Raw genomic sequence first — 7,439 nt, forward strand, 5'->3', positions numbered from 1 at the left:
TGGGCATCTATGCCGCTTTTGATGCAATCCATTATCTTATTGGCCTTGGCAGCAGCTGCCTGACACAGTTTTTTGCAGCTTAGTTTGCTGTTTATTAAAATTCCTAGATCCTTTTCCATGTCAGTGTTACCGAGTGTTTTACCATTTAGTATGTACGGGTGACTTGCATTATTCCTTCCCATGTGCATAACTTTACATTTATCAGTGTTAAACCTCATCTGCCACTTATCTGCCCAAGCCTCCAATCTATCCAGATCCCTCTGTAGTAGTATACTGTCCTCTTCAGTGTTAATTACTTTACACAGTTTAGTGTCATCTGTGAAAATTGATATTTTACTATGCAAGCCTTCTACAAGATCATTAATAAATATATTGAAGAGAATAGGGCCCAATACAGACCCCTGAGGTACCCCACTAGTGACAATGACCCAATCTGAGTGTGTACCATTAATGCCCACCCTCTGTTTTCTATCACTGAGCCAGTTACTTACCCACATACAGACATTTTCTCCCAGTCCGAGCATTCTCATTTTATATACTAACCTTTTATGTGGTACAGTGTCAAATGCTTTGGAGAAGTCCAGATATACGACATCCATTGATTCGCCGCTGTCAAGTCTAGAACTTACCTCCTCATAGAAACTGATTAAATTAGTGTGACATGACCGATCCCTCACGAAGCCATGCTGATATGGCGTTATTTGCTTATTTCCGTTGAGATGCTCTAATATAGCATCTCTCAGAAAACCTTCAAAAAGTTTACCCACAACAGATGTTAAACTTACCGGCCTATAGTAAGTTTATAGTAGGTTATATATATTACTTCTGTTCAGAAAAAACCTCATGATATCAGGACGGGCCTGTCTAATCCTAGACATCAATATAGAATACTAAATACATTCTGCCCCCCCTAACCAACTACATACACATCACATGACATTAGGGATGGGCATATCCATCCAAGGATATAACTTAGAAGAGATAACTGTATCCTTCTGCCCCATCCTGGACTATTTTCACACATATGACTGAAATGAGAAGGACTTGAAAAAAGTCTTTCCTGTGGGAATCCATCACTTAGCTTGGCGAAGAATGTTCTATCAATATATATATATATATATGCAATTATTTAATGCTTTGCTAGATTATGAGTCTTGATTCTTCTGCAGGTAGAATGAAGCCTCACAATATCCTAAGGCTACATCTCAATATGGAGATGATCAATTAATTAATGTATTTATTTATTCGCCAATCTAGATAGTATAATTTCACCCACACTATCAAATTAGTCTTAATAAAATGAAATATCATTTTCTGTGTCTCTTACCAAGTCCTAGTAGGAATCTCACTTCTGCTCCTATGAAAGCTGGGTGGTCCATCATAGCGCATCTCACCATGGTTTTCATCTTGATAGACCCCTCTAGAGAGCTTCACTTCTCTCTCCCCTTCTTTTTTTGTGTCTATCTTTGTGTGGTTTATGACCACAAACTTATCAGTTAAACACACCTTCCTAGTTTGGAACTTTCCAATCATTGTCGGATGGGCGTGACCATTGATAAAAATGTGACATCATAACCTTACCCAGAATGCACTTTTGCTACTGTTGTAATGTCACCTACGGATACCTAGGTGGCACTGCTGTATAAGCTATTTGCATCATAGTATAAAGGGTTAACTTATGTAAGTCTGAAAAAAAAATATTTTATACATTTGACCTTAGAAGCTTTTATTCAAAGCTATAGGGATTAATTCTGACAATGAATGTCAAAATTACCTCCCCCTCTTGCGATGTGAGATGTGATGTGTTAGGTCTTGCGGGGTGATTCGGTCCGCCCGGAGTCTGTGCGCAGCCATCTATTGCGCAGCGCATGCGCATTGAGCCGCTTTGCCGAAGAGCTCATGCCGGAGTGCCGGCGCATGCTCTTTGAGGTATTTTGACGCCGCAATGACGTCAAGTGTGAGGTAACGGAGAGGTCTGGCACAGGGAGATGATGTCAGCCACCTCCGATTACGGTGATTGGGCGATGGTAGGTTCTGCCTCCATCACTGATGGGCTAAATGCATCTGCCAATCATGGGGACACTATGTAGTCTTCCGGTACAGGCTTTCATTCATTGCTGCCCGTTACCCCTGAGGAAGCCAGTGAGACTGGCGAAACATGTCGGGGGGCAGCTTTAGGTTTTAATTAGCAGATATGTGGCCCTTTGTTGAAGAACATCAGTAGTGACCCGTCTAGCATTCACGACTGGTCACACATTCAGGAGGACAGCAGTCTGCTAGCCCTGCACATGTCATCAGTACCTGCCTAACATTATCAACAGGCTGCTTTTCTAGGTAGACATAGGTCTTGCTAGCCCTGATTGTGCTGACATGAACTGTCTGGTATCCACCAGCAGCCCGCACATTCAGGTTACCAACAGTATAGCCATCGCCTCTATTTAAGGGTTAGTTGCCCTAGTGCACGTTTAGTTGTGTAGAGGGTGGATGCCATAAATCCCCCCTCACAAATAAAGGGCAACAATTTGTATGATTTGTTGCCTTTTGTTGCTAACCAGCTTGCGTTGGTAACAGCATTCAGAGACGTGATAATGCACCCAGTCAGTAACTAATAGTGGCTGGGCTTGCTCACTGGCATCTCATTGGCACTAGAGGCTAGTCCTGATTGTGCTGACAGGAACTGTCTGGTATCTACCAGCAGCTCGCACACTCAGGTTACTAACAGTGTAGCCATTGCCATTACTCAAGGGTTAGTTGCCCTAGACCACATCTAATTGTGTAGCGGGTGGATGCCACAAATCCCCCCACACAAATAAAGGGCAACAATTTGTATGATTTGTTGCCTTTTGTTGCTAACCAGCTTGCGTTGGTAACAGCATTCAGAGACGTGATAACGCACCCAGTCAGTAACTAATAGTGGCTGGGCTTGCTCACTGGCATCTCATTGGCACTAGAGGCTAGTCCTGATTGTGCTGACAGGAACTGTCTGGTATCTACCAGCAGCTCGCACACTCAGGTTACTAACAGTGTAGCCATTGCCATTACTCAAGGGTTAGTTGCCCTAGACCACATCTAATTGTGTAGCGGGTGGATGCCACAAATCCCCCCACACAAATAAAGGGCAACAATTTGTATGATTTGTTGCCTCTTGTTGCTAACCAGTCTGTGTTGGTAACAGCATTCAGAGACGTGATAACGCACCCAGTCAGCAAATAACAGTGGCTGGGCTCGTTCACTGGCATCTCATTGGCACTAGCAGTAGCTCACACATCCTAGTCTACGGCTAGTGCCCTGTGTGTTGGCAAATAGTAGGCTGTCAAACAGTCCTTCAATTCATATAGTGGGATGATGGCATCAGTCTCCCACTATTGACATTTGGTAACATCAATCAATTCTAGCCGGCACCTAGCTAGCATAACACTTGTGGGCACGCTGCAGCTTTTTTGCTGTTCTCATTCTTGTTGGAGTGAGTGATCACATATATCGCCTCCATACGATGACATATACCATCTCTCACAGTGGGCCATAAACTGTGTTTTTAATACCTTAGAAGGTTATTTTGGTTGTCTGTCTGTGTCCCATTAGATGTGAATCACAATTATTAGTGACACTTTTTAATGATTTGTTTAATAAAAGTGAAGTATTAGTTCGACTTGGGCCAAGATAGGTTTCTATTGCCTTCATAGGCATTTGTAAATACGTGTGTGATTAACCTTGCCCAGGTTTGGTCCTGTATTTATGGAGGTACTAGTAAAAGGTGAAGCTATGGAAAAATAAAGGAAACGCAGTCGGTCAGAAAGTTAGGACTTCAATCACTCTGCAGAGAGCCCGGATAGCTCAGTCGGTAGAGCATCAGACTTTTAATCTGAGGGTCCAGGGTTCAAGTCCCTGTTCGGGCGAGACACTTTTGGTCAAGGAAAAAAACAACAACACATTATTGTCATGAAGGTAAGGCTCACTACACTCACTACAGTAAAAAAATATATAAACTGTCTGTTTTGTATGGCCATCTTGCATCAGTATGTGCTGGACATCTATCCGTTTTTAATGGCTGTTTTTCATCTGTTTTGCATCAGTTTCAATTGGTCGTTAAAAATGGATACATTTTATTGTTTTTGGGACTTTTTTTCCCAGTGTAAATAATATTCCCCATACTGTCCCCCATTGTAAATAATGTTCTCCATAGTGTCCCCCATTTTTAATGTATTTCCATATATAATGTACTGGGATCTACAGATAAATCTCTCTATATACCAGTGGATTGTATACGTGTTTTTAAGAGGATAAAAGTGGATGTATGTATTTTTTAAAATTAATTTCTAAAAATTTAATAAGGACACAAAATAAGCAACAATTAGCAGCGGGTCCTGAATCTGGGACTTTCTATATTTCAGCCAAGCGTTAAGCCACAGAGGACAATGCTACTAACAAAAATATTTCCTTTGCCTAAAAACCTTAAAGGGGTTCTGCACTTTGTTTTAACTGATGATCTATCCTCTGGATAGATCATCAGCTTCTGATCGGCGGGGGTCCGACACGCGGGACCCCCGCCGATCAGCTGTTTGAGAAGGCAGAGGCGCTCCAGTAGCACCGCGGCCTTCTCACTGTTTACCGCCGGCCCACTGACGTCACGACTAGTATCGACTAGCGTGGGCGGGGCTAAGCTCCATTCAAGTGAACAGAGTTTAGCCCCGCCCACGCTAGTAAACAATAAACAGTGAGAAGGCCGCGGCGCTACTGGAGCGCCGCTGCCTTCTCAAACAGCTGATCTGCGGGGGTGTCGGACCCCCGCCAATCAGAAGCTGATGATCTATCCAGAGGATAGATCATCAGTTAAAACAAAGTGCAGAACCCCTTTAAGGTTTTTAGTCAAAGGAAATCTTTTTGTTAGTAGCATTGTCCTCTGTGGCTTAACGCTTGGCTGAAATATAGAAAGTCCCAGGTTCAGGACCCGCTGCTAATTGTTGCTTATTTTGTGTCCTTATTAAATTTTTAGAAATTAATTTAAAAAAAATACATACTTCCACTTTTATCCTCTTAAAAACACGCAAACAATCCACTGGTATATAGAGAGAGATTTATCTGTAGATCCCAGTACATTATGTATGGAAATACATTAAAAATGGGGGATCATCAGTTAAAACAAAGTGCAGAACCCCTTTAATCATATTTTTCGCCATGTATCATTTCTTCCCAAGCACAACGTTCTGGTATCTACAGATACATCTCTGTACAGATAGTGCATTGTATAGCTGGTTTTTTGTAAGAGGATAAAAGCAGAAGTAAAATGTTTTATTTTTTTTTAGTAATCGCAAAAATAAAATAAATTACAATACACAAAATTGTCCCTTCTAGAAGGAGAACAAGTAAAATAATGGAAGAGGCATTTCCATCAAACGACAGAAATGAATACCCCCTGGCAGACCACACTGACTACAAAATTAGCGCCTCCTAGTGGACCACACTGACTAAAATGAACGCCTCCTAGTGGACCACACTGACTATAAAATGAACACCTCATGAGGGTCTGCTACAATAATGGGATCTGGTTTGCATTAGAAAAATACTGGTACAGATGAATCTGGATAGATTTGAGGCTTGGGCAGAGAAGTGGCAGATGATAGACAATAGGTAAGATGTCGCACTAAATGAAACTTGGACACCAAGGAGGTGCACCTGTCCAAACGAGATCACTCACTCGAATGGGGGGGGGGGGGGGAATGTATAGTGATGGACAGAGCACTCAAAAGAAAGCCGGGACCATGTAATTTGAACAAATAATACACTTTTATTTATTTGCACTATAAATCACCAGGACTGGTGATTTATAGTACAAATAAATAAGTGTATTATTTGTTCAAACCACATGGTCCCGGCTTTCCGTTGAGTGCTCTGTCCATCACTATACAAGTGGCAGATGATGTTTAAAGGATAACGGTCACATATTGTTTTCAATATTGGATTTTGGTGATTAATATCACCTTGTTTGCCATGTTTTAACTTTTGGCTCTTTAGTAAATAACTCCTAAAAACCTAAAAATCGTCACAGGTCTGTGCGGCGCATTGCTATAAGCATAAGCAATGCGCCGCAAAGACCTGGAAGTTACAAGAATAAGGAGCGCCCGGCGGCCACAGCGCATGTAAGTATATTGCTGCAGAGTAACTGACCATGACAGACAGGACTTCAGTAGCGTCCTGGATGCCATGGTAACCGATCAGAGCCCCAGCAGTACACTGCTGGGACTCCGATCGGAACTGCGGCTACCACCAATGATTGGGGGGTCCGAACTGCCCACCAATGATTTTAATACCGGGGAGGGTGCACTGGGGGCTGATGGAGAGGGCACTGGGGGCTGATGGAGAGGGCACTGGGGGCTGATGGAGAGGGCACTGGGGGCTGATGGAGAGGCACTGGGGGCTGCAATGGCAAAAGGCAATGAAAGGCAAAAGATGACAGTACACATAAATAAGACACATGAATTAACGCTCCACAATCCAGCCACTTCCTAAAGTGTAGGTGATAGGAGGAGGGCGTGTTTAAGTGTGGAGAGCAACCATTGGTTGAGGTGCAGAAGCTAGTGCACGAGGAGCTCAATGCATTGTGGGTAGTGAGGGCAGGCAGAATTAGCCTCAGGGTGAGGGCAGTGGCAGCCATCTTAACAGAATAGTGAAATTGCAGTTTTATGCAGACTGGTTGCTAAGAGCTGAATCTTCTGAAATATGGGGTAGGTAAGTCGAATAGTTAGTGATTCTGGAATATCATGGTAATAGTAACTACATATATGAAAATTGAAATTAGGGTCCAAATGTGACAGTTATCCTTTAACACTGACAAATGTAAGGTTATGCACATGGGAAGAAATAATTTTCAAGTCACCTGTACATACTAAATGTATGTGAAAATTCTAGGAAGCAGATACTAGTGCACGGTATGGTAAAAGGTGGAGCTATAAAAAGAAAGAAAATACAGTCGGTCAGAAAGTCATAACTTCAATCGCTCCACAGAGAGCCCGGATAGCTCAGTCGGTAGAGCATCAGACTTTTAATCTGAGGGTCCAGGGTTCAAGTCCCTGTTCGGGCGTTAGCTTTTAGGATAAGAAATCAAACAGGTAAAAAAAATACCATACTGTATGGTGCGAGTGCTCTGTACAGTATTAGGCTACTTTCACACTAGCGTTCGGGTTTCCGTTCGTGAGCTCCGTTTGAAGGAGCTCACGAGCGGACCCGAACGCAGCCGTCCAGCCCTGATGCAGTCTGAATGGAGGCGGATCCGCTCAGACTGCATCAGTCTGGTGGCGTTCAGCCTCCGCTCCGCTCGCCTCCGCACGGACAGGCGGACAGCTGAACGCTGCTTGCAGCGTTCGGGTGTCCGCCTGGCCGTTCGGAGGCGTGCGGATCCGTGCGGATCCGTCCAGACTTTCAATGTAAGTCAATGGGGACGG

The 7,439-nt window shown here is 43.3% G+C and overlaps 2 non-coding genes across 2 annotated transcripts; both read left to right on the forward strand.

The window, feature by feature from the left end:
- The first annotated feature begins 3,823 nt into the window (after window positions 1–3,823).
- Window positions 3,824–3,896, forward strand: TRNAK-UUU. The gene has a single exon. It is a non-coding gene; the product is annotated as a tRNA-Lys (tRNA).
- A 3,109-nt stretch (window positions 3,897–7,005) lies between these two features.
- Window positions 7,006–7,078, forward strand: TRNAK-UUU. Its single transcript has one exon. It is a non-coding gene; the product is annotated as a tRNA-Lys (tRNA).
- The last annotated feature ends 361 nt before the right edge of the window (window positions 7,079–7,439 follow it).

Source organism: Bufo gargarizans, chromosome 2, assembly GCF_014858855.1.
Source record: "Bufo gargarizans isolate SCDJY-AF-19 chromosome 2, ASM1485885v1, whole genome shotgun sequence".
Classification (NCBI taxonomy): Eukaryota; Metazoa; Chordata; class Amphibia; order Anura; family Bufonidae; genus Bufo; species Bufo gargarizans.